Here is a 24643-nt window from a genome sequence, read left to right as displayed (position 1 = left end):
TTTTTCATCTTCTTTTTCTTATATAAGTCCCTTTAGCATTTCATATAATAAGGGCTTGGTGATGATGAACTCCTTGAACTTGACCTTATCTGAGAAGCACTTTATCTGTCCTTCCATTCTAAATGAAAGTTTTGCTGGATAAAGCAATCTTGGCTGTAGGTCTTTGGATTTCATGACTTGGAATACTTCTTTCCAGCCCCTTCTTGCCTGTAAGGTCTCTTTTGAGAAATCCGCTGACAGTCTGATGGGTACTCCTTTGTAGGTGACTGTCCCCTTATCCCTTGCTGCTTCTAGGATTCTCTCCTTCATTTTGGTCTTGGCTAATGTAATTATGATGTGCCTTGGTGTGTTCCTTCTTGGGTCCAACTTCTTTGGCACTCTCTGAGCTTCCTGGATTTCCTGGAAGTCTATTTCCTTTGCCAGACTGGGGAAGTTCTCCTTTATTATTTGTTCAAATACGTTTTCCACTCGTGGCTGTTTCTTTCCCCCTTCTGGTACCCCTATAATCCGGATGTTGGAACGTTTAAAGATGTCCTGGAGGTTCCTAAGCCTCTCCTCATTTTTTTGAATTCTCATTTCTTCATTCCTTTCTGGTGGGATGTTTTGTTCTTCCTTCTGGTCCATTCCATTGATTTGAGTCCCAGTTTCCTTTCCATCACTATTGGTTTCCTGTGCATCTCCCTTCATTTCAATTAGTTTAGCCTTCATAAGTTCCTCTAATTTGTGACTTTGTTCCTCTAATTTGTGACTATAATCTACCAGTTCTGTGAGCATCCTGATAAATAGTGTCCTGAATTGTGCTTCTGAGAGGCTGGCAATTTCTTGGTCGCTTAGAGTTATTGGCTCTGGGACTTTGAGTTCTTCTCGTGCCATCTTTCGGGTTGTTCGTGCCTGTTCCATAGCAGGATCAGAGACCTAAAGTGTTCACTAGAACAGGGCAACTAAGTCGCTGGGTTGTGACGTTGTATGTGGGGGCGGGGTCAAAGAGGGACAGTGGCTCTCACTGGTATTGCCGGGCAACTAAGTCGCTGGGTTGTGACGCTGTATGTGGGGGCGGGATCAAAGTTCCGCCACGGCCCTCACCGGTGCCGCAGTTGCTGCCGTCACCGGGCCCACGCGTTTCGTCCCACTGCACGCGAGTGTGCCACCCCCATCAGCCCTCGCCCCCTGGGGCCTGCGTGGTCTGTCTCACTGTGCGCGAATATGCGCCCGTGGTCTGCCCCGCACCCCTACTGGTTCCTGTCTGCCTGCGCGCCTGGGTCGGGGGCCCTGTCCTGCCTGACCCTGCTCGCTGCTGACTCCGCCCCTCTTACCGTCCAGTTGAATGGTTAGATGTAGTCGGACTTCCGTATAATTCAATTTTCTGTCCTTTGGTTGTGTCTTTGTTTCTCCAAATCTTTGTTTTATTCAAACTTGGTTGTGGGAGAAGGCACAGTGTTTCCACCTATGCCTCCATCTTGGTGGAAGTCTGAGGCACAATCAGGGTTGTAATGGCAACAGGAGAATGGAGTCAAAGGCTGTTCTGGACATTTACTAGCAGAACTGAGGTGATAACTAACTGCAGGAGGGCCCAGAAACTCTGGCCTGGCCTCATGGCATGTTCCAACATGCCAGGGAGTTTTACAAGCAACACCATAAAATTATAGTTATAATGGTGTTTCTGAAACAATAGGGGGTATTTTAAAGCAGGAAAAATGTAGCAGGGATGTATGTGGGAGTTTATCTAAAAAGGCCTTGGAGCTGGACAACTCCAGTTGTCCCACTAACCACCAAGTTGGTTAGTCCCACTTGGTTTCCCAGTCAGCATGACTGAGAGCCAAACCCCGCAGGTCCTCTACCCCGAAGGCCTGAATCCAGCCCTGGGGCAGGGCCCAAGGGCTTCCCAGCATCTGTGTGGGGTGTGGGGACTGGTGTTGAGGGTTCTCTGGTGCAGCTTCTTTGGTCTCCTGATGAGGAAATCTAGACTCAGGGGCTGTATGACTCACCTCTGATGGAGTGGCCGTTTGTATCAAAGCTGGTGATAGAACCCTCTGTTCTGATGGAACACACGCAAGTTATGGAAAAAGTGAGTTACCATATAGGCAGAGGGGAGGGGAGCTGTCTAATACACTTCTGCCTGTAGTAGGCTGAGACAATATGAGAAATGCAATGCAGAAATGCTAACTAGTTTAGTGAACACCCTGCCAGTGTGACAGCTGGCCTCTAGAGTCCTCCAGGTGACATATTTAATGGGCACTGCCTGTGGCAGGCAATCTTCTGAGCACTGGGACATGGCCCTGAGCCAGCCAGGCAGATGGCCATCCATCCTATCCTGCATTCTCTCAGGGACAAGACACAAAATATAAGAGTGAATCAGAGCCAGTGGAAGAAGGGGACGGGGCCAAGGAGGAAAATAGCAAGAGGAGAAGGTTCAGATGTAGAGCTGGTACTTTAAATGTCCTGGAAAAGAGACAAAGTATGGTAACTATGCAGAACTTGGACTTCGGCATTTCTCACAGGCAAGGCCTGGCCTCCAGCTCCAATGGTGTCTGTGGGAGGAGCTTGGGGATATGAGTAAGCAGGGTCAACCCACACCTCTGAATTCTGCATGGTGAAGTCCACATATCTTAGAAACCATTATCTGCTTTGACACATTTACTGAAGGAAACTCCATTTGCCAAAAAGTTGTCCTGGTGTTGAAGCTGGGGAGGCCAGGGAAACAAGCTCATTCTGAAACATCCAGATTTGGGTCAGAGCCCAGGTCAGATAGCTCTCCAGGTGAGTGATGCTGAGGGACCACGGAATCTAGAGAAGACAGAAAGAGGCACATTGGTTTTACCCTTCAGGGCTCCGGGAAACCTTCACTTCCTGTAGCCCTTTGCTTCCCACTCAGCCACTCTCAGAACCCCCGGCTGATGTCTGGTTTGCCTGTGACAACGACTTTCTCCTTGATCAAACCTTACATAGGCTCCTCTGGGGCCTCTTTAGGCCTCACTCATGCCCTGCTCTGTCTATCTAGTTAAACTTTACTAAGAATCCTGCTAAGAAAGTTTCCCCTGCTTAGAAAGTTTCCTGCTAAACTTTCTTGGTTACTTTCTTAGTAACTTTCTTAGTTACTAAGAATCCTGCTAAACTTTCCCCTGCGAAGAAAGTTTAGGAACTTTCCCCTACCCCTGATATCTGCTTATCTTGGCTATCTGATCAAACTCCTCATCCCCACCCTTGATCTGACCACCCCAGCTCCCCTTCAGTAAGAATCTGGTAAGTCAGTTTAGCCAGATTTCCCACCCCAGATGTCTCCTCTTAGTAGCTTCCCATTTACCAACCACCATTCTGCTCTTTGGCCATAACCCCTGGCTGTCTTCACTGCATTCATTGCTGACCCTATCTCTTACCTATTGTGATAATCTCAAAGTAAGTATTCCTTATGGTTCTACTCCTCTGGATGGGTTTAACCTTGGCCCAAGTGAGGAGCTAAAACTTCCACAAGGTGGAGGCCAGGTGCAGTCCCCCTCCCTGCCTGGAGGCCCCCAATTCTGCAGGGCATTGATATAATTACTCAACTTTGGCTAAGTTAACTAGGGATAAGTTACACTTAATACAGGACTCTGGAAGATTCTCAAATTTTAAGAACCAAAATTTATAGATTACATGTATTGGGAAATTTTAAACATATGCAAAAATAGACCACTTGGTAAAAGTAACTCCATTTATATCTACCCACAAACAACTCATGGCCATCTTGTTTCATCTCTACCCTCACCACTTCTATCTATATCTATTTATCTATCTATCAAATTCACACCCAATGAAATTTATAAATTTCAAATATACCCTTTAGTGAATTGGACAAATACATGTACCTATGTAACCCAAACCCCTATCAAGATGTGGAACATCTCTGTCACCCAGAAGATTCCCCCATGTTCCTTCCCAGGTGATACCCCCTCCCCTCAGAAGGAACCATTGCTATGATTTTTAGCACTGCAAAGTACTTTTTCCTGTTCTAGAGTTTTAGATAAATAAAATCATATACTATGTATTCTCTTGCAGAAGATTTTTTTCACTTAGTGTGATTTATTCAAGTGTTTTCTTTGTATTACTGAGTGGTACTACATTTTGGGGGTATACCATAATTAGTATATCATTTACCTGTTGATGGGCACTTAGGCTATTTCTGGTTTGGGGCTGCTGTGAATAAAGCTGCTACAAACTCTGTGTGCATGTGTGTATACATGCATGCTTTCATTTCTCTCAGGCCAATTCCTAGGAGTGGAATTGCTCCATGAGAGGAAGGTAATGAGTAGTGCATAAGAAACTGCCAGACTGTTTTAGTGAGGAACATCCAGTTCATGTTCCACTAACAGTGCCCAAGAGTTCCAGTTACCTGACAACAGGAGCTGGTGGGTGGGTGCTGGTACCTCAGTGTGATTGAAGTTTGCATTTTCCCGGGGCTAATGATGCTGAGCATTGTGCTTATTGTCATATGTTCACCTTCCCTTGGGAAGAGTCTGTTGAAATGTTTTGCCTTAAAATTTTGACTTAAAACTTGGGGGGTTGTTTGTCTTTTTATTATTGAGTTGTAGACATTCTTCACATATTCTTTTTAAAGAAATATATTTAATTGATTATACCATTACAGTTGTTCTATTCCCCCCTTCATTCCCCTCCACCCGCACCCTCCCTCCCCCACCATTCTCCCCCCTTAGTTTATAACCACGTGTCTCAAGTTCTTTAGATTCTATATTTCCCCCACTATTCTTGCCCTCCCCCCAATCTATTTTCTACCTACTGTCTATGCTATTTTCTGTACCTTCTCCCCCCTTCTCCTCCTCCCACTCCCCTGTTGCTAACCCTCCATGTGATCTTCATTTCTATAGTTCCACTCCTGATCTAGCTGTCCTCTTGGTTTGCTTTTGTTTTAGGTGTGGTTGTTAATAACTGTGTGTTTGCTGTCCTTTCACTGTTCATATTTTTCATCTTCTTTTTCTTATATAAGTCCCTTTAGCATTTCATATAATAAGGGCTTGGTGATGATGAACTCCTTGAACTTGACCTTATCTGAGAAGCACTTTATCTGTCCTTCCATTCTAAATGAAAGTTTTGCTGGATAAAGCAATCTTGGCTGTAGGTCTTTGGATTTCATGACTTGGAATACTTCTTTCCAGCCCCTTCTTGCCTGTAAGGTCTCTTTTGAGAAATCCGCTGACAGTCTGATGGGTACTCCTTTGTAGGTGACTGTCCCCTTATCCCTTGCTGCTTCTAGGATTCTCTCCTTCATTTTAGTCTTGGCTAATGTAATTATGATGTGCCTTGGTGTGTTCCTTCTTGGGTCCAACTTCTTTGGGACTCTCTGAGCTTCCTGGATTTCCTGGAAGTCTATTTCCTTTGCCAGACTGGGGAAGTTCTCCTTTATTATTTGTTCAAATAAGTTTTCCACTCGTGGCTGTTTCTTTCCCCCTTCTGGTACCCCTATAATCCGGATGTTGGAACGTTTAAAGATGTCCTGGAGGTTCCTAAGCCTCTCCTCATTTTTTTGAATTCTCATTTCTTCATTCCTTTCTGGTTGGATGTTTTGTTCTTCCTTCTGGTCCATTCCATTGATTTGAGTCCCAGTTTCCTTTCCATCACTATTGGTTTCCTGGACATCTCCCTTCGTTTCAATTAGTTTAGCCTTCATATATTCCTCTAATTTGTGACTATAATCAACCAGTTCTGTGAGCATCCTGATAAACAGTGTTTTGAATTGTGCTTCTGAGAGGCTGGCAATCTCTCGGTCGCTTAGGGTTATTGGCTCTGGGACTTTGAGTTCTTCTTGCGCCATCTTTTGGGCTGTTTGTGCCTGTTACATAGCAGGATCGGAGCCCTAAGGTCTTCACCAGAGCAGGGCAACTGAGTTGCTGGGTTGTGATGCTGTATGTGGGGGCAGGGTCAAAGAGGAGCAATGGCGTCCCGTCTACCGCCTGCTGCCTTGGCCCCCACCAGCACTGCAGCCACCACTGTCACCGGGCCCACACATTTCATTCCACTGCACTCGAGTGTGCCACCGCCGTCAGCCCTCCACCACTGGGTTCGCTCCCTGGAGCCTGTGTGGTCCGTCTCACTATGCATGAATGTGCGACCACGGTCAGTCTGCCCCACACCCCGACTGGTTCCGGGCTGCCTGCTCCCCTAGGTCGGGGGATCTGTCCTCCCCGACCCTGCTCCGCTGCTGGCTCCGTCCCTCTTACCGTCCCCGTTGAACGGTTCGTAGTTGTCGGACTTCCGTACAATTCAATTTTCTGGTCCTTGGGTGTGTCTTTGTTCTCCAAACCTTTGTTGTATTCAAATTTGGCTGTGGGAGAAGGCACAGTGTTTCCACCTATGCCTCCATCTTGGCAGACGTCTCCTTATTTTTTAATGTTTTAAAAAGATTTTGTTTATTTATCTTCAGAGAGGGGAAGGGAGGGAGAAAGAGAGGGAAAGTTACATCAATGTGTGGTTGCCTCTCATGTACCACCTACTGGGAACCTGGCCCACAACCCAGGTATGTGCCCTAACTGGGAATCAAACCAGTGACCCTTTGGTTTGCAGGCTGGCACCCAATCCACTGAACTGCACCAGCCAGGGCTAATTTCTTTTATTAATTATGCTATTACAGTTGTCCCATTTTTCCCTTCATACCCTCTTACCCTGCACCCCCTTCCCTCCAGCATTCCCTGCCCCTCCCTTAGTTCATGTCCATGGGTCATACATATAAGTTCTTTGGCTTCTACATTTCCTACACTATTCTTAGCCTCCCCCTGTCTATTTTCTGTTTACCAATTATGCTTCTTATTCCCTGTACTTCTCCCCTTTTCTCCCCCTTTCCCCTCCCTGCTGATAAGCCTCCATGTGATCTCCATTTCTGTGAATCTGTTCCTGTTTTAGTTGTTTGCTTAGTTTGCTTTTGTGTTTAGGTTCAGTTGTAGATAGATGGTTGTGAGTTTGGTGTCATTCTACTGTTCATAGTTTTGATCTTCTTTTCCTTAGATAAGTCCCTTTAACATTTCATATCATAAGGGCTTGGTGATGATGAACTCTCTTAACTTGACCTTATCTGGGAAGAATTTTATCTGTCCTTCCATTCTAAATGAAAGCTTTGCTGGATAGAGCTATCTTGGATGTAGGTCCTTGCCTTTCATGACTTCGAATACTCCTTTCCAGCCCCTTCTTGCCTGTAAGTTTTCTTTTGAGAAATCAGTTGATAGTCTTATGGGAACTCCTTTGTAGGTAACTGTCTCTTTTTCACTTGCATTCTCTCATCTTTAATCTTGGGTAATTTAATTATAATGTGTCTTGGTGTGTATCTTTTTGGGTCCAACATCTTTGGGGCTCTGTGAGCTTTCTGGACTTGCCTGTCTATCCCCTTTGCCAGACTGGGGATGTTTCCTTTCATTATTTGTTCAAATAAGTTTTCCACTTCTTGCTCTTTCTCTTCTCCTGACACCCCTATGATTCAGATGTTGGAACATTTAAAGTTGTCTCAGAGGTTCCTAAGAGTCTCTTAATATTTTTGAATTCTTGTTTCTTCATTTCGCTCCAGTTTGTGTTGCAGCCTGTCAAGGTCGGACAGGTTCGTTGTATTCAGGCAGATGAAAGAATATTCACGGAGCTGTTGGGTTTTCTGGCATGCTTTTATCCATGGGTGGGTGAGCCATGCACACTGCAAGCTGCATGTCGCCCCAAATGTCTCTACGTGGCATATGTTGTGGCCCTTGCTTCCCAGTGTGGCACCCTGCAGGGAGCCCCTAGCCCCTTTTATATACTAGAACCAAAAAAAGCCACCAAAAGCCAGAAATTATATAACATAGCATAGTTCTGAACGTGTGAGCCTACTTCATGTTACAGGAACAGTTTATTGGACCCAGTCTCAAGGCCATGGGAACAACACTTATCAGGCCCCTTCAAGGCTACGGGAAACTCCTTCCCTTAGCTACCCAGACAGATGGGCAAGGAATCCAAACTGCCTCCACTTACCCTACACAGTTAAATGTTTTTTCTCCCTTCTGTTGCAAATCTTTGATTTGAGTCCTGGGTTCCTTCCCTTCACTGCTGATTTCCTGTATATTTTTATTTTACTTTGTATAACCTTCACTTTTTTCTTTATTTTACATTTGTACCCAATGGTTTCTTGGAGCGTCCTGATTACCAGTATTTTGAACTCTGCATCTGATAGGCTGTGTATCACCTTGTTGCTTAGTTCTTTTTCTGGAGTTTTGATGTGTTCTTTCAATAGGGCCATATTTTTTTGTTTCAGTGTACTTATTACATTGTAAGGGGTGGAGCCTTAGGCATTCACCAGGGTAGAACAACCCACTTTACTGCACTGTGTTGCTGTATGTGGGAGTGAGGTCAGAGAGGGAACAAAGCTGCTTGCTCAGCTCTCGGCCGGCTTTCAGTCACTTCTGCCACTACCCACAAGCAAATTGGGCCTTTCTGATGCTGATTCCTGGGTGGGTGGGTTTGTGTACATTCTAGGACCCCCTGGGTCCCTCTAACAGATTCTCTTGTGAAACTGGGCATTTCTCCTGCTGCTGCAACCCCCATAGATTTTTATAGCCAGAGGTTTTGGGACTTTATTTCTCCATTCTGGAACCCTGGGTTGAGCAGTCTGTCTCGCTGCCCATTTGTTCCTCCCAGTTTATCTGCATACAAATGTGGGACCTCCTGGTCCACCAGTCTCCACCTCACTCACCGGCCCCACCAGACACCTTGCCGTACATCCTCTCAGCCCCAGCTGCCAATCTCCATTCCTCCCACTACCAGTCTGAATGAATGTTTCTTCTTTAACTCCTTGGTTGTAGGACTTCCATATAGTTTGATGATCTGGCAGTTGTTTTTTGTTTTTAAATTTGCTGTTTCCTTTTTCTGGTTGTGAGGAAGCAAAGTATATCTATCTACACCTCCACTTTGGCTGATATTGTTTAGTTTTTTGCATGGCTAAGAATTCCACAAAAATGTTAAGTAATAGTGATAGCAGGCAATTTTGTTTTATTTTTAATTAAAATGAGAATATCTCTGAAGTATGATTTTAATTGTTGCTCAAAATTAAGTATTATCATACTTTCTTTTTTCAGGTTTCTCAACTTTTTATTACTAAAAGGTGTTAACTGTTAAGTATTTACTTTTGTGAATTAAGCAAAATGCATTTTTACTGGACCTTTTAATATTAAAGTATAACATTAATATCTTTCAACAAACTGGCATTTCTGGGATAAATCTAGCATAGTTTAAGTGCACATACTTACCACTAGATGGTGATGTGCCCCCATTTTTGATGCCGCAGCATTAACTTAGATTCATTGGTAAAGTTTAAATGTTATAAATTTAATATGATCCTTAAACTATTGCCTCCCTTTCAACTTCCCTCAAAGTGTCCCTAAATTAAGAGTATGCTTTTAAAAATACTTATTTTCTCTCCTTATTTGGTCAGTTTTTTTATATTTGGTCAGTTTTATGGGAGTAAAATTAATAAAATAAAATTCACTATTTTAAGCAAACAACCTAGAGAATTCTAACAAATAGTTTTGTAACTGCCACAAATTGTAATATAAAACATTTCAAGCCCTGGCTGGTGTAGCTCAGTGGATTGAGCGCGGGCCTGCGAACCACACTATTGCGGTTTGATTCCCAGTCAGGGCACATGCCTAGGTTGCAGGCCAGTTCCCGGTTCCCAGTTCCTGGCAGCGGACGCATGAGAGGCAACCATACATTGATATTTCTCTTCCTCTCTCCTTCCCTTCCCCTCTAAAGACAAATAAATAAAATCTTTATTAAAAAAAAATTTCAGTCACCTTGATTAGCTGCCCACCAAGGTCTGCCCCAGGAGTGTGTCTGCCTGCTGTGCCAACAAAGATAGGAGACCCCAGGGCCACAGCAGTTGACATTATTGAAAATGTGCTGTTACTGACCTCTGAGGTGCTGGTCACTGCTGTCCCGTCAGGGGCTATTTCCACATCAGTGTAGCCACCTCTTTTGGGTCTCAGGGGGGACGTCATTTCCCTCACACAGATTGCCAGCAACGAGGCCCTCGCCCTGGCACACTAGGAAGACTCATCGGTGTTGCCCTCCCAGCCCATCCGCAGCCGCCCCATGCTGCCAACAACAGCCCGAGCAGCACCAAACAGTCTGCTGCTGGCTCCTTTGGACCATGGAGGCAGCTCGTGTTCTTTGCCATCTCAGACCTCCTGTGGTGGAGTTTGCTGCCTTTTCTTTTCTTCACAACTGCTCTTCTGGAGTGAAAGGTCTATGCTTGCCCTCTCTACTTCCAAACAGATCTGAAGAAGTAGGAAACTGCCCTAGAGGTGGGATGTAGGTGGATGAGCCTTGTGTTCTGGTCCCACCTGGCCTTTTTGTGATGGAGTTAGAGATCACCTGGAGCCTCTTCCTTCCTCCTGACTCCAGGTACTGGGGTTGCTGGGAAAGCCTGACTCCTTTGGATCAGGTGGCAGTGTTCCTGAGAATGAAGGGCTGTCTTTGGATTGTGTTGTGTACATTGCACATTAGCTGGCAGCCTCCTGGTCTGGGCTCCCCTCTGTGTCCTGCAATTCCCTTTGCACTGCCATAGTTGTAATCCTATGGTGCTTTCTGTCTCCCCTCTCCAAGTGGGTCTCACTTGCCTCAGTTCTCCATTGCTGCATAACAAACACCCCCAAGCTAAGTGCCACAAAACAGCAGCAATGACTTGTTCATGACCTTTGCAGCTCTGTGTGTGTCCTCTCAATGTGCCTTATGTGATGTGTCTCACTGTGGCTGAGTCATCCCTAGATTTCTCCACTGCCATGTCTGGAGATTGAGGCTAGGACTTCAACTGGTGCTGTCAGCCAGAACATGTGGCCTCCCCGTGTGGCCTGGGCTCCCTTAGAGTGTGGTGGCAGGGCCCCAGGGTGAGTCTGGAGTGAGTCTGCCCAGAAAGGTAGGCTGTCATCTCTTATGACCTGGCCTCAGAAGTCATGTGTCATCTCTTCCCCTGAGTTGTGTTCCTCAGAAGCAAGCCACAATTTTGAGATGAGGGGAACTGGGCTCCATCTTTTGTTGGAATTTTTGAAGATGTTTTAAAACCACCATGAAGTCCTTTAGGGATTGTATGAGTTTGCTGAGGCTGCTGTAGCAAAGCTCCACAAACTGGGTGGCTTGAATAACAGGAATTTATTCCTGTACAGTTCTGGAGCCAGAGTCTGAGATCAAGGTGTCAGCAGGGCTGACCTCCTGGGGAGCTCAGTGCAGAGTCAGCTCTAGGCCCCTGGTAGCTTCCAGTGCCTCCAGCGATCCTAGTGTTCCTTAGCGAGTATCTGTATCATTCTAATCTCTCGTTTGTCTGCCTATGACCTTCTTCTCTGTTTGTCTGTGTGTAAATTTCCTTCTTCTTACAAGGGTAGCAGGCATTGAGTTAAGGCCTACCCTACTCCAGTGTGAACTCACCTCAACTTGTTACCTCTGCAAATGATGCAGACACTGGCCTGCAGTGTCCAAGTCATGATGAAATGAGACATTCACACGGGCTACCGGGTCCTGTGGAGGAAAAAGGACAGCATGGCTTTTCTCTCCTGGGGAGCAAAAGCCTTGGCCCTTGCCAGGACTGGCCTTTATTGAGTTTCTCCACACATTACATGACAGTCCTCATTTACCATGCACAGGTTGACTTTAGGTGGTTACCTCTTACAGAAAACAAAGGAGAGGTTGCTGGTAATCACATCACAGAAGAGGGATATTTGCAAATGAAAAGGCAAGAGTCCTTGAACTGGTTACACTGGTCCTTGAAAGGTTGAGCATGTATTTTAGGAAGTTACTTTGCAGTACGTATTTGCCACAAATCCGGGTGAGGGAGTTTTTAGCAAAAAGCAAGACTCAAAGTGGCCTAGGCACATAGCAGGCCTGATTCCCCATGGGAGAACCTATCCGTGGGCGTGGGTCCTGTGCATCTCTGAGTGGGAGCTGGGCCCACACCATGCAGAATGGTCTCCTACAGCAAAGACTATTTCCAAAGAAGGGCACACTCACAGGTTCTAGTGAATGGGAATTTTGAGGGCTCTGTTTACCCAGCACAAGGCTGCTTTCCTGATGCAGAGGTGGGGGTGGGTCCTTGCTTGTTTTCTGGAGGAGAGCTGCACAGGCTCCTCTGGCAACTGTAACTGAAATGGAAGTGGGTGGCTGTAAGTGTGGGCACATGCACACGTGACCAACTCCCAGGCTGACCTCCATGCTGTGCAGGAGCCCCTGCTCCCTGAAGCCCTACTCCCCAGGAAGAAGAGTCCACTCTGACCAAAGAAGGGACTCCAATCTTGTGTTGTGACTCTGTGAGCTGCTGGGATTCTTGTGGTGCTTGGAGAGGGTGGCCTGGCTGGCATGGTCTATCCAGGCTGTCTGGGGGAGAGTTCACATGAAGGCTGTGAGCATGCCTCATTCCTGGCTGTGACTGCTTTCCTTACTGAGAAGACAGTTTGTCCACCAACACACTGACATGTGTCCCATTGCTGCCTGCTTATCCAGTGAACATAGGGCCTGCTGTGCCCCGCTCCCTACAGTCAGGGGTGAAGTGAAGTTTGCCTGGCTCCTTCGTCATGATGTCACAGGTGGGCACAGGTAACCAGGTTCTTGGTTATCCAGACAAAGATTTGAACTGAACACCCAGAGTTTATAGCAGAGAACATGGAAGCAGGCCAACTCCAAGCAGAGATTGACCTCATGGGCTGGAGGGATTCTACTCTTATAGGGCGGATCCTTCCTGGCTAGTTTTGGCAAGCTTTTCCTGTGACAAGTAGTTGTAAAGCTACTGCACATGTGGTCTCCCATGGTTTTCCTGGATTGGCCACAAGGGAAGGGGCTTCCACAATGTTACCTAGTTGACTCCCCTTCTCCTAGGGTCCGCCTGTACTAGGTTTGCCTTTCCCTTCACCAGAGAATTATAGCTCTTCATGTTAGAGATTGGTGAAAAGAAAAGGAATTCTTTATTCAAGTTATACAGACTTAAGAGTAATGACTTAATGTCTTCATGAAAATCCCAAAGTCCCTTAAAACACCCACAAACACACAGTCCTTCCTTCCCCCCTTTGTCTGGTATGGGGTACCATATGTCAGGAAAAGAAATAGAGAGCCGCATGGTGATTCTCTGCCAAAGCTGTGTGGCAGTTCTCTGCTAAAGCTGTGTGATAATTCTTCTCATGGCTTTGGGGGCGGGAGGGGGGGTTCCCCCCACTCTGGCAAAAGCTGTGTGGTTCTCTTTGCTAAAGCTACATGTCGATTCTTTCTCACAGGGCTGTGAGAGTCCCCATTCTGGCCAAAAGCACATGGTTCTTTCCTTAATGGCTACTGCATCTGCATTTAAATCCCCATGCCAATCTTTCTCTGCAGCCCCATTTCTTTTTTTTCTAAATAATTTTTTAATTTAATTCTTGTTCAAGTACAGCCTTCTGTCTTATATTCCCAACCCTGCCCGCCCCCTGCCCCATGCTCCCCACCTCCCTCCCATTTCCACCCCCCACCCTTAGTTATTGTCCATGTGTCCTTTATACTTGTTCATGTGAGTCCATCCCCTTTTCCCCTATGATTCTCTCCCCTCTCCCCTCTGGACCCTGTCAGCGTGTTCCCTATTTCAGTGTCTTTGGTCATATTTTGCTTGCTTGTTTGTTTTGTTTAGATCCCTGTTAACGGTGATATCATATGGTATTTGTCTTTCACTGCCTGGCTTATTTCACTCAGCATAATGCTTTCCAGTTCCATCCATGATGTTGCAAAGGGTAGTAGTTCCTTCTTCCTTTCTGCGGCATAGAATTCCATTGTGTAAATGTACCATAGTTTTTTGATCCAGTCATTGACCGATGGGCATCTAGGTTGCTTCCAACTCTTGGCTATCGTGAATTGTGCTGCTATGAACATTGGGGTGCATAGGTTCTTTTGGATTGGTGTTTCGGGGTTCTTAGGATATACTCCTAAGAGTGGAATTGCTGGGTCAAAAGGCACGTCCATTTTTAGTTTTCTTAGAAAATTCCATACTGTTTTCCATAGTGGTTGTACCAGTCTGCAATCCCACCAACAGTGAACTAGGGTCCCCTTTTCCCCACAGCCTCTCCAGCACTTGGTGTTTGTTTCTTTGTTTATGATAGCCATTCTGACTGGTGTTAAGTGGTATCTCATTGTGGTTTTCTGACTCCTCCCACAATTGGCTACACCCACCATCAGGGACTGCCACATCTTACCAGGTTTACTGGGCTGCCATAGTGAGTCTCGGCAGGCGTGGCTCCATGGCGTGGAGCCAATCATCTCCAAGCTTTCAGGCAGGTGCTGTAATGGGGGCTGGGAGTTGCCTCCTAGGTACATCTTGGGTGGAAGTCACTCCCTTCTCCCTGGCTCAAAGCATGGCCACAGCTGTTTAACATATCTATGAAACCAGCTAAAGGTTATAGATATGTTAAATGACCATTCTAGAGGTTATCTACAAAACTGTTGCTATGCAAAACAACTCAATGGCCCTGCTCCATGTATCCCATCCCCCCAGCTCAGACTTGTGGGGGTGAGGACATCCCATATTTTTAATATTTCCTGGAAACCCTGAGTTCTGGGCCCCATTACAAATCCTTCTTTGGGGGGCCCCCTGGCTGCTCCCTCCTACAATGATACTTGTGCCTCTTATGCAGAGAACAGAGGTGTGGCCCACTTCTGTAGGAGACTTGTTGACCCTCACTGTGGTTGGGCCATTTGGACAGCCATGATGAGGTGCCTACCCTTTCCTTCTATCTGCCTCAGTGTGGGGAACACTCCAACCAAAACATGGACAACCTCATAGGTAAACCACAAGGGTTCCATATCCCATCTCCTCCTGTAGAAGGGAGAAATGAAGTTGCCTTTTCTTTCACTGAAGACCCAAGAGAGAGCTGATGTTGCAGCTCAAATCCAAGGCTATCTGGAGGTAGAATTCTCTCTTCCTCAGGGGACCTCTGTCTTTTTCTCTTAGGGCCTCCAACTGATTAGACAAGGTCCACCACATTATAGAGGGTCATTTCCTTTACTCAAAGCTTACTAATTTAAATGTAAATAACCCTAAAACACACTTGCATAACAACATCTGTGGTAGTGTCTCACTAAATAAATATCTTCAGTCAGCCAAGAAAGCAGGGGCACCTGGGGTGCTCTTTCTTTGGGAATTCTGGGAGATGGCAAAGGCCTTCCCTCAGAGTCATCACACCTGGCGGAGAAGGGATTCGTCTACTAAGTCCTGTTTGCTTTTGGTTAAACCACTCTAAGAGTACTCCCTACACTGATACACACCCACCTCCTGTCTGCCCTGACTGTGGGCCAGGCATGCATGAATAGCCAGACAAGCCCACAGACAGGCAGGCATTGCAGAGGAAGCTTCTAGTGTGTTCACAAATGCTGAGTGGGGAGGGGGCAGGTACAAGGTCCCAGTAGCAGCCCATGCCTTTCTTCCTAACCCTAGCCCTAACCCATCCCCTGCCCAATGGGTGGTCTGCAGTGTGAGGGAAGGGGGAGCCCAACCTCTGTGCTCTGCATCAGTGCTACCCTGCTCTACTGGCCACCTCCTTCTTGTAAAGTGGAGTGTTCCATCATTCTGTAGTCACAGAGTGCCGGGTCAATGTCAGTCACATGCACTGTCCACTCAGGGAGTGGATGTCACTTCCAAACATCTGATTTGGAGCTAGACCAGCAGCTGGATGGGGTTACCTGGGTAGTGTGGGTGTGGCTTTGCCTGGGTCATGGCATGATGTGGAAAGGGCATTAATGGAGCTGTGCAATGGAGAAAGTGTGAGCAAGCCAGCACTGGGTAACCCAGGAGGCATGTGCCAGGAGCCCTGAGCAGCCACATATCAGTCTGAGTCAGGACAGGCTGGTAACAAACAGTCCAATATCCAAGTGCTTTGCACACACGGCTTTAGTTCTCTTTCATTTGACATCAGATGTGGTTCTAGCTAGTCTCCCTCTGGTTCCCTTCAGTGTGCTGGCTCCTTGTTCTCATGGAGCCGTCACATCAGCAGATGTCCATGGCTGCAGGGAAGCAGGAAGAAGGAAGCAAAGAGAGTTATGTCATTTCTGCTTTTATTTCATGAGCTAAACAACACCTAGCCACGTCTACTTCAAGGTAGTGTGATCTTCCTAAGTGACTAGAAGGAAAGCAGAAGTCTCTACTGCACCCTCCACAGTAGCAGCCACTCACCAGCTGCGTGCAGAGAGGAGCAGGTGAGGAATGTAGGGTCCTCAGGGCTCCTCTCCTGGACCCAGGCCTCTGGGAGGCGACCTGTTCTCTTCTGACCTGGCATGGGGCTACATCCTTCATGACCTTGCAGTGAAGTGTGGACATGTGGCTAAGTTTACACCAACAGAAGTGGAAGCAGAAGTAATGTGGGACCTCAGGCAGAGGCCTATCTCCTTCACACACTCTCTTTCCTTCCTTCTTGGTGGAAACTGTGGTAACCCTGGGTAGATGTGGGCACCATGGGGTCTGCACAAAGTGTGATCCTTGAACTGGTCCCACTAACTTTACCATCTATCAGGATGGAAGGAGTTAGTGCCAGGATGTAAATCAACTATTATCAAGCACTCGGGTAACATTTTCTTTGCAAAGCAACACCTTCTGAACGAAGGAAGCAATGTGTGATCCACATTCTGGCACAATATTCAGGCAATACTGCTCCAGGAGACTGTGGAACAAGACCCAGCAACAGACTGAAACAGAAATGAACTCCCTGGCTGTCTTCCAGCCTCACAGTATTCTGCAGCACAGCCCTCTGCTCACACGTACACACATGTCTGGCTGGGTCTCACACTTAACTGGTGAATGAATAAGTGAGCACCCAGTTTTTGTCACTTCTGAGCTAGTCATTCAAATAAGAGTTCTTCTAATTTTGAGGTTTTGATTTTGCACTCCTCCAGTGTGAATGAGAGGGTGTGTTCTCTTTATAAGCTTCAAGTTTCTAAGAGACTAGATTCTAACTGTTCTCAATACACAAAACAATGATAATTATGTGATGTGATAGAGGTGTTAGCTAACACTACTGTGGTAATCACGCTGAAGTATGTACATGTATCACACCGACATGCCACACAACTCAAACTTACATTGTGTCAATTATATCTCAGATAAAAAGAGAAAAGGGGTGGTGGTTCTGGGGTCAGAATACCAGGGTTCTGTCCTACCTACTCACTGGGAACTTGGGCATATTACCTCACCCTGCAAGCCCTAGTTTCCCCATTAATTGGCATGGTAAGGATAATCAGGCTGTTAGGAAATTTAACTAAGGGTATGTAACTAAAATGCTCAGTACAGTGCCTGATACAGAAATGCTCAATGGATGTTATTATTTCTGTTATTATTGCTGTGAACAGCACTGAAAAAGGATATATGGTCACAGAAGGGCCTTCTGGACTAAGAAGAGTCCAAATTCAGGTGGCATTTGCAAACCTTTCAGTGATCAAAGCTGGAGGCTGTGATGTGCCCGCTATTAATGGCATCACTCTCTAGGACTCACCCGGTCACACACACTCTGCATTGTGACTCAGCTGACCAAAGGGAAGGTCCGTTGCTCCTCCTGCGGAGGGTAGGTCCAGGGGAACACCTGCTCTGGCCACAGTTCCCAGACCTCACGAAGGTCTGGGCAGGTAGTGGCCCTATGCCCCCTTCACTTCCGTTCTTTTCTTTGGTGGGTCCTGTGGCATCAGTGGATAAATTGGCGCTTCTCAACTTGCTTGTGAAATTTTGAATTAATGCTACTGTCTGAAGTTATATATGTATATGTCAGGATCCAAATTATGAGAAACTCTTCTCAAATATCATACCACTTGAGTAAAGGAAAGACTTCCAAAACGAGCCATATAATTCAGAATAGAGAGACCCCTTGTCCCTAGTTGAACCTTCCAATATTTAAAAAACAATCAAGAAGCTGCTAAAATGGACTTTATCTTTAATATCCATGGAATCTGTAAAGTGCCCTCCCTTAGTTGAGCTGTGGAGTGACCCAGCAGCCAGGTCCTGCCCCAGGGGAGAGGGGGATGGGGTGGAGAGTGGGCAGCTGGCCTGTCTCAGATTGCTCCCCTGGTGTGACCTGCCTGAGGTCACCATGTTACTTCTGCTCAGTTTGGACCAATTTTTATCAATAAAAGTTCCACCAGAATGTGTACTGCCCACACGGGGTGAGGTGTGATGTCATCATGGTAAACATCTGTGTCCTGAGAGAATACCAAGAGAATACCCTCTAACCTCAGCTATTCTCTGCAAAAGCCTGTCATTGCAGACTGGCCCTGGGGTTCAGCTTGCTCCCAGCTGGCTGAGCTCATCTGACATGGATGTCTGCAGTCCTGGCCTGAGAGAGGGAAGCCTATATTCTGCACAATGTCAGTGTGTGTGAGAGTCCCTTCCAGCTTTTCCTGGGCCTGGTGGTGACAAGCTGCTTGGGGTGGGCAGCACTCACAGGGAGCCAACACCAGGGGGCGCTCTGCCACCCCACAGAACAGCGTTTGAGGTTGAGTGGCCCTCACCCTCTACCATGGGATCAAGAGAAATTCACCTAAAATTCATTTACTGTTATTGTTGTTACTTTTGGAGACCCTCTCTCCCCACTTCCCAGATCCAAGTTTTGATGTCAGAGGGTGTCCTAGCTGCTGTCACCATTCCCCTTTTCCGTGGTTCTCACACTGAAGCTGGCATCAGACCCCTCTGAAGGGTTGGTTATGCTGCAGCTCAGATTGATAGCCACTCCAACTTTCAGATTCAGGATGTTGGAATGAAGTTGAGAATTCACATTTCTAGCCAGTTCCCAGGTGGAGGGAACACCTTGGAGAAGTGCTGTCCTGTGTGAAGCAAACCCCTGCAGTATTACATCTGGGACATACTGGGTACCCCTAACCTGAGTCCCATGGAGCCCAGATTTATGGTCCATGATGAAGTATTTGTGATCAGACAAGTTTTACATGACAAAATTTTTCTCTGGGAGATTCAACATACACTGTGATAGAGTAAAACCTCTGATAAATCCAGTGGCACATCACCAGGCTTCTTTGATCCCAGGATTTTCCAAACCTGTTTAAAAATGGAGTATATCAATTGCCCACATCCCTTCCACCCTGGGGTACAGATCCATCAGGTATTGGTTTGAGAAGCTGCTCCAGAGCTTCTCTACCTGTCCCCAAGGAAGCTGATGCAGTTTGAGGGTGGGGTGAGCCTCCTAATTTGTGTGTTGCCTGAAGAACTGACCTATTGGCTGTCCCTCATCTGACACTTGTGCATCTTCCTGACTCTTCCAACTGCTTTTGTGCTTGTCTCCCCGACTTTGAGGAGCCCCTGTTAGTTACAAGAAGAGGTGACGACCAGCAGGGTTTGAGGGTGCTCAGTGGATTTTCTGTGCCCCCCATTACTGACTTCCTGAGGTCAGAGCCCAGCCCCAGAATACTGTACTGTACACAGTAGGTGTTCAGCTAATGATTATTGCTGGGTAGAGCTGGTTGTTTGCTCTTTCTTTTCTTGCATAAAGGAGAGCTGCTTTTGCAGAAGATCAGCAAGGATTGTCTGGGGCACACGAATGTCCCTTAGGAACCATTTTCTGATCTTGCAGAGTTCAGCCCACGGCAAACCCTAATGGTAGATCTCCAAAGTGCCTGGTGCCCCTTGTCTTAGAAGCAGGGAGGGTCTCTGAACCCAGAGTTTCCCACTTCCTGGGTGACAGTGGCTTTTGAGAGCTGGAGAGGGCAGTAGCCATGCAGTGGGCAATTCAACTTTCTCAGAGGCTTGCTCTTGGCAGGCTCCTGGACATGCTGTGTCTGTAGCCCCCCAGGATTTCTGGGTTATGGGAGTTTCAAATGGGGCTGCACTCTGAGAGGTGACAGTGTTCTCTAGGTTGCCTGGCAGAACAGTGGGTGGGGGTGGTCTGGTCTTCTGTTGGGCTGAAGTGCATTGTATTGCAAGGCACATCCATGACCACATACCCACAAAATCATCCCAGCATCGGGACATGGTCACACAAGCTCTTATTATGTCCTGGAAGGAACACGTGGTCATGAAACCAGGACTGTGCCTTGGAGGAGATATGGGTGGGGGAGAGAGGGCTGGTGAGTGGCCAGGGTACTAATTTTTCCTTCTAGTGAAGATGCAGATAGGATGGATGCCTTTGTGAGAGGAGCGGCCTCTGCATGAGGTCTACTGGTTGTCCAGAGTTGGCTGCCAGAACAGAAACATCTTTAAAACAATTTTTTCCCTTTATATTTTCTATTGAATGAAATTTATTGGGGTGACTTTGGGCGATATTATATAAGTTTCAAGTATACAATTCCTTTAAAAAATATATTTTATTGATTATGCTATTATGTAGGAGACCATTCTGCATGGCGTGGGCCTGGCTCCCACTAAGAGATGCACAGGACCCACGCCCAACAAATAGGTTCTCCCGTGGGGAATCAGGCCTGCAATGTGCCTCGGCCACTTTGAGTCTTGCTTTTTGCTAAAAACTCCCTCACCCGGATTTGTGGCAAACATTTACTGCAAAGTAACTTCCTAAAATCCATGCTCAACCTTCCTAGGACCAGTGTAACTGGTCCAACCACTTTCCCTTTTCATTTACAAATACCCTTTTTCTGTGATGTGATTAGCAGCATTGGCTCCTTTGTTTGCTATAAAAGGTAACTGTGTAAAGCAACCTGTGCATAGTAAATGGGGACCATCATGTAATGTGCTAAGAAACCCAATAAAGGCCGGTCATGGTGGAGGCCACAGTTTTTGCTCCTCTTGAGAGAAAAAGCCATGCTGTCCCTTTTCCTCCACAGGACTCGGTAGTCTGTGTGAATGTCTCATTTCATCCATAATGAGGCGGACACTGAGGGTTGGTGTCCACATCACTATTACAGTCGTCCCACTTCCCCCTTTTATTCTCATCTGCCCTGCACACCCCCTCCCATCTGCATTACCCCCTGCCTTAGTTTGTGTCCGTGGATTGCACATATAAGTTCTTTGGCTTCTACATTTCCTATACTATTCTTAACCTCCCCCTGTCTATTTTCTACCTACCATTTATGCTACTTATTCCCTGTACCTTTTCCCCTATTTGTCCCCTCTCATTTCTTCCTGATAACCCTCCATGTGATCTCCATTTCTGTGATTCTGATCATGTTCTGGTTATTTGCTTAGTTTGTTTTTGTTTGTTTGTTCTAGGTTTAGTTGTCGATGGTTGTGAGTTTGTTGTTACTTTACTGTTCATAGTTTTGATCTTCTTCTTTTTCTTAGATAAGTCCCTTTAACATGTTATATCAAAAGGGCTTGGTGATTTTGAACTCTCTTAACTTGACCTTATCTGGGAAGCACTTTATCTGCCCTTCCATTCATAATGATAGCTTTGCTGGATAGAGCAATCTTGGATGCAGGTCCTTGCCTTTCATGACTTGGAATAATTCCTTCCAGCACCTTCTTGCCTGTTAGTTTTCTTTTGAGAAATCAGCTGATAGTCTAATGGGAACTTCTTTGCAGGTAACTGTCTCCTTTTCACTTGCTGCTTTTAAGATTCTCTCCTTATCTTTAATCTTGGGTAATGTAATCCTGATGTGCCTTGGTGTGTGCTTCCTTGGGTCCACCTTCTTTGGGATTCTCTGAGCTTCCTGGACTTCCTGGAAGTCTACTTCTCTTGCCAGATTGGGAAAGTTCTTCATTATTTTTCCAAATAAGTTTTCTATTTCTCGCTCTTTCTCTTCTCCTTCTGGCACTCCTATGATTCAGATGCTGGAACTTTTAAAGTTGTCCTGGAGGTTCCTTAGCCTCTCAATTTTTTGAATTCTTATTTCTTCATTCTGTTCTGGTTGAACGTTTATTTCTTCCTTCTGTTCCAAACCAGTGATTTGAGCCCTGGTTTCCTTCCCATCACTGTTGGTTCCTTGTGTACTTTCCTTTACTTAGCTTTTCATAGCCTTCACTTTTTCTCTATTTTGTGATCATAATCAGCCAATTCTGAGAGCATCCTGATTACCAGTGTTTTGAATTGTGCAACTGATAGGTTGGCTATCTCTTCATTGCTAGTTTTATTTTTTCTGGAGCTTTGATGTGTTCTTTCATTTGGGCCATTTTTTTTTTGTCACAGTGCACCTGTTACATAATAGGGGGTGGAGCTTTAGGTATTCACCAGGGTGAGGCAACCTACGTGGCTGCATTGTGGTGTTATATGTGGGAGAGGGGTCTGAGAGGGAACGTGCCGCTTGCTCAGCTCTCTACCAGCTTTCAGTCACTTCCACTGCTACCCAGAAGCAAATTGGGCCTTTGTGGTACTAATATCCAGGTGGCTGGGTTTGTATACATTCTAGGACCCTGTGGGTCTCTCCAGTGAACTCTCTTGTGAGGCTGGGGGTTACTCTCACCGCCTAAACCCCTACAGGTTTTTTCAGTTAGAGAGTTTGAGGCTTTATTTTCCCGTGCTAGAACCCTGGGTTACGCTGTGTGTCTTTCTCCCCAGTTGTTCCTCCTGGTTCATCTGAATGCAAATATGGGACTGCCCACTCTGACTGCCCCCACCTTGCCCAACTCGGTCCTCCATCCACTGCCTTGCCTGGAGTCCTCTCCATCCTGGCTGCCCATCTCCGCCTCTCCTACGGGTCTGGATGAATGTTTCTTCTTTAACTCCTTGATTGTCGGTCTTCCATACAGTTTGATTATCTGACAGTTCTGGTTGCTTTTTTTTTTTTAAGGTTGTTGACCTTCTTTTGGTTGTGTGAAGAAGCACAATGTGTCTACCTATGCCTCCAGCTTGGCCAGAAGTTCTCCTCAACTGTACAGTTCTTTAATATATCATCTATATATTGCAGTAATTTTCAATCTTTTTCAACTCATGACACACATAAACTACTTAAATTCTTTGCCGTGGCACACCAAAAAATATATGTTTTGCTGATCTGACAAAAACAATAGGTGTAATTTTGATTCATTCACACTGCATGGCTGTTGTTGTGTTGGCTACTGTAATTTTTATTGACAATCTAAGGAAAAAGGGGTCAGCGTCCCTGACTAAATAGTCAGGTATTTCATGTTTTAAAAATCCTTGCAGTACACCAGTTGAAAATTGCTGGTATATTGCATTGTGTGCTCACCACTTGAAAAAGTCTAGTCTCCTTCTGTTATCATATATTTGACTTCTTATACCCTCCTCATCCTCCTCCCCCTCCTCTCCCCCTATGGTAACAACCATACTGTTGTCTGTGTCAATGAGTTTGTTTGTTTATTCATTTGTTGCTTTCTGTTTTACATCCTACGTGTGAGTGAAATCATTTGGTTCTTGTCCTTTTCTATCTGACTTATTTCATTCAGCATGATACTCTCAAGATTCATCCATGTTGTTGCAATTGGCAGTATTTATCTTTATTATGCTTGAATAATATTCTATTGTGTACATGTACAACATCTTCTTTACCCAGTTGCCCATGGAAAGACACTTATGTTGTTTACATGTGTTGGCCACCATGAATAATGCTGCAATGAACATAGGGTTGCATATATCTTTATGAATAAGTGTCTTCAAGTTTTCTGAGTAGATACCCAGAGGAAGGATTGCTGGGTTATATGGTAACTCTACCCTTAATTTTTTGAGAAACTGCCATAAGATTTCCCATAGTGGCTGTACCAGTTTATATTCTCACCAGCAGTGAATGAGGGTTCCTTTTTCTCTACATCCTCTCCAACAGCTGTTATCACTTGTTTTATTGATAATAGCCATTCTAACAGGTATGAAGTGATATCTTATATTGTGGTTTTGATTTGCATTTCCCTTATAGCTAGTGAATTTAAGCATCTTTTCATATATCTGTTGGTTATTTGTATGCCTTCTTGGGAAAAGTTTCTGTTCAGGTTCTCTGCTCATTTTTAATTGAATTGTTTGTTTATTAATTGTTGAGTGTTATAAATTCTTATATATTTTGGGTGTTAACCGTTTGTCAGAGGTATTGTTTGAAAATATCTTTTCCTATTTGGTTGATTTCCTTTTTGTTTTGATGATGGCTTCTTTTACTGTGCAGAAACTTTTTAGTTTGATGTGGTTTCATTAATTTATTCTTGCTTTTACTTCCCTTGTTTTTGGAGTCAGGTTCATAAAAGCCTCTCTGAGAACAAAACCTATAGTTTTAGTAACTATATTTTCTTCTATGTGTTTTACTGATTCAGATTTCATACTTAAGTCCTTATTCCACTTTGTGTTAATATCTGTGTATGATGTCAAATAGCAGTCTTTATTTTTTCATCATCCAATTTCACATACTTTCCTATACCACTTACTTTTATTTTTAAATCACTTTTATTTTTTCAACTACAGTTGACATACATTATTATATTAGTTTTAGAGGTACATTCCAGTGATTAGACATTATTATATAAGTTACTAAATGATCATTCTGGTAAATCTTGCACTCATCTTATACCATGCATAATTATTAGAATATTGACTGCATCCCCCAAGCTATATTTTACATTTCATGAGTATTTTGTTACCACCAATTGATAGTTGTTAATCTTCTGCCTTTTTCACTCAGCCCCATAACCCCCCTCCCATCTGGCAACTGTCTAAATGTTCTCCTTATCTATGAGTCTGTTTCTGTTTTGCTGGTTTGTTTGTTTCGTTCTTAGATTCAATTGTGAGTAGATATGTATTTTTGCCATTTAATTGCTCAAAATTTTGAT

The 24643-nt window shown here is 45.3% G+C and overlaps 1 long non-coding RNA gene across 1 annotated transcript; it reads right to left on the bottom strand.

Annotated features, from left to right (window-relative positions):
• Positions 1–6657: 6657 nt before the first annotated feature.
• LOC118978937 (uncharacterized) lies at positions 6658–20993 on the bottom strand. Its single transcript, XR_005064812.1, has 3 exons — positions 20959–20993; positions 13458–13461; positions 6658–6727 (listed from the first exon to the last, which is right to left on the bottom strand). It is a non-coding gene; the product is annotated as an uncharacterized LOC118978937 (long non-coding RNA).
• Positions 20994–24643: the final 3650 nt, after the last annotated feature.

Source organism: Sturnira hondurensis, unplaced genomic scaffold (assembly GCF_014824575.4).
Source record: "Sturnira hondurensis isolate 20B ecotype Veracruz unplaced genomic scaffold, ASM1482457v3 Scaffold0022201, whole genome shotgun sequence".
NCBI classification, from domain to species: Eukaryota; Metazoa; Chordata; class Mammalia; order Chiroptera; family Phyllostomidae; genus Sturnira; species Sturnira hondurensis.
Note: the sequence above shows the minus strand (reverse complement) of the source record. Positions and strands in the feature narration are given on the sequence as shown.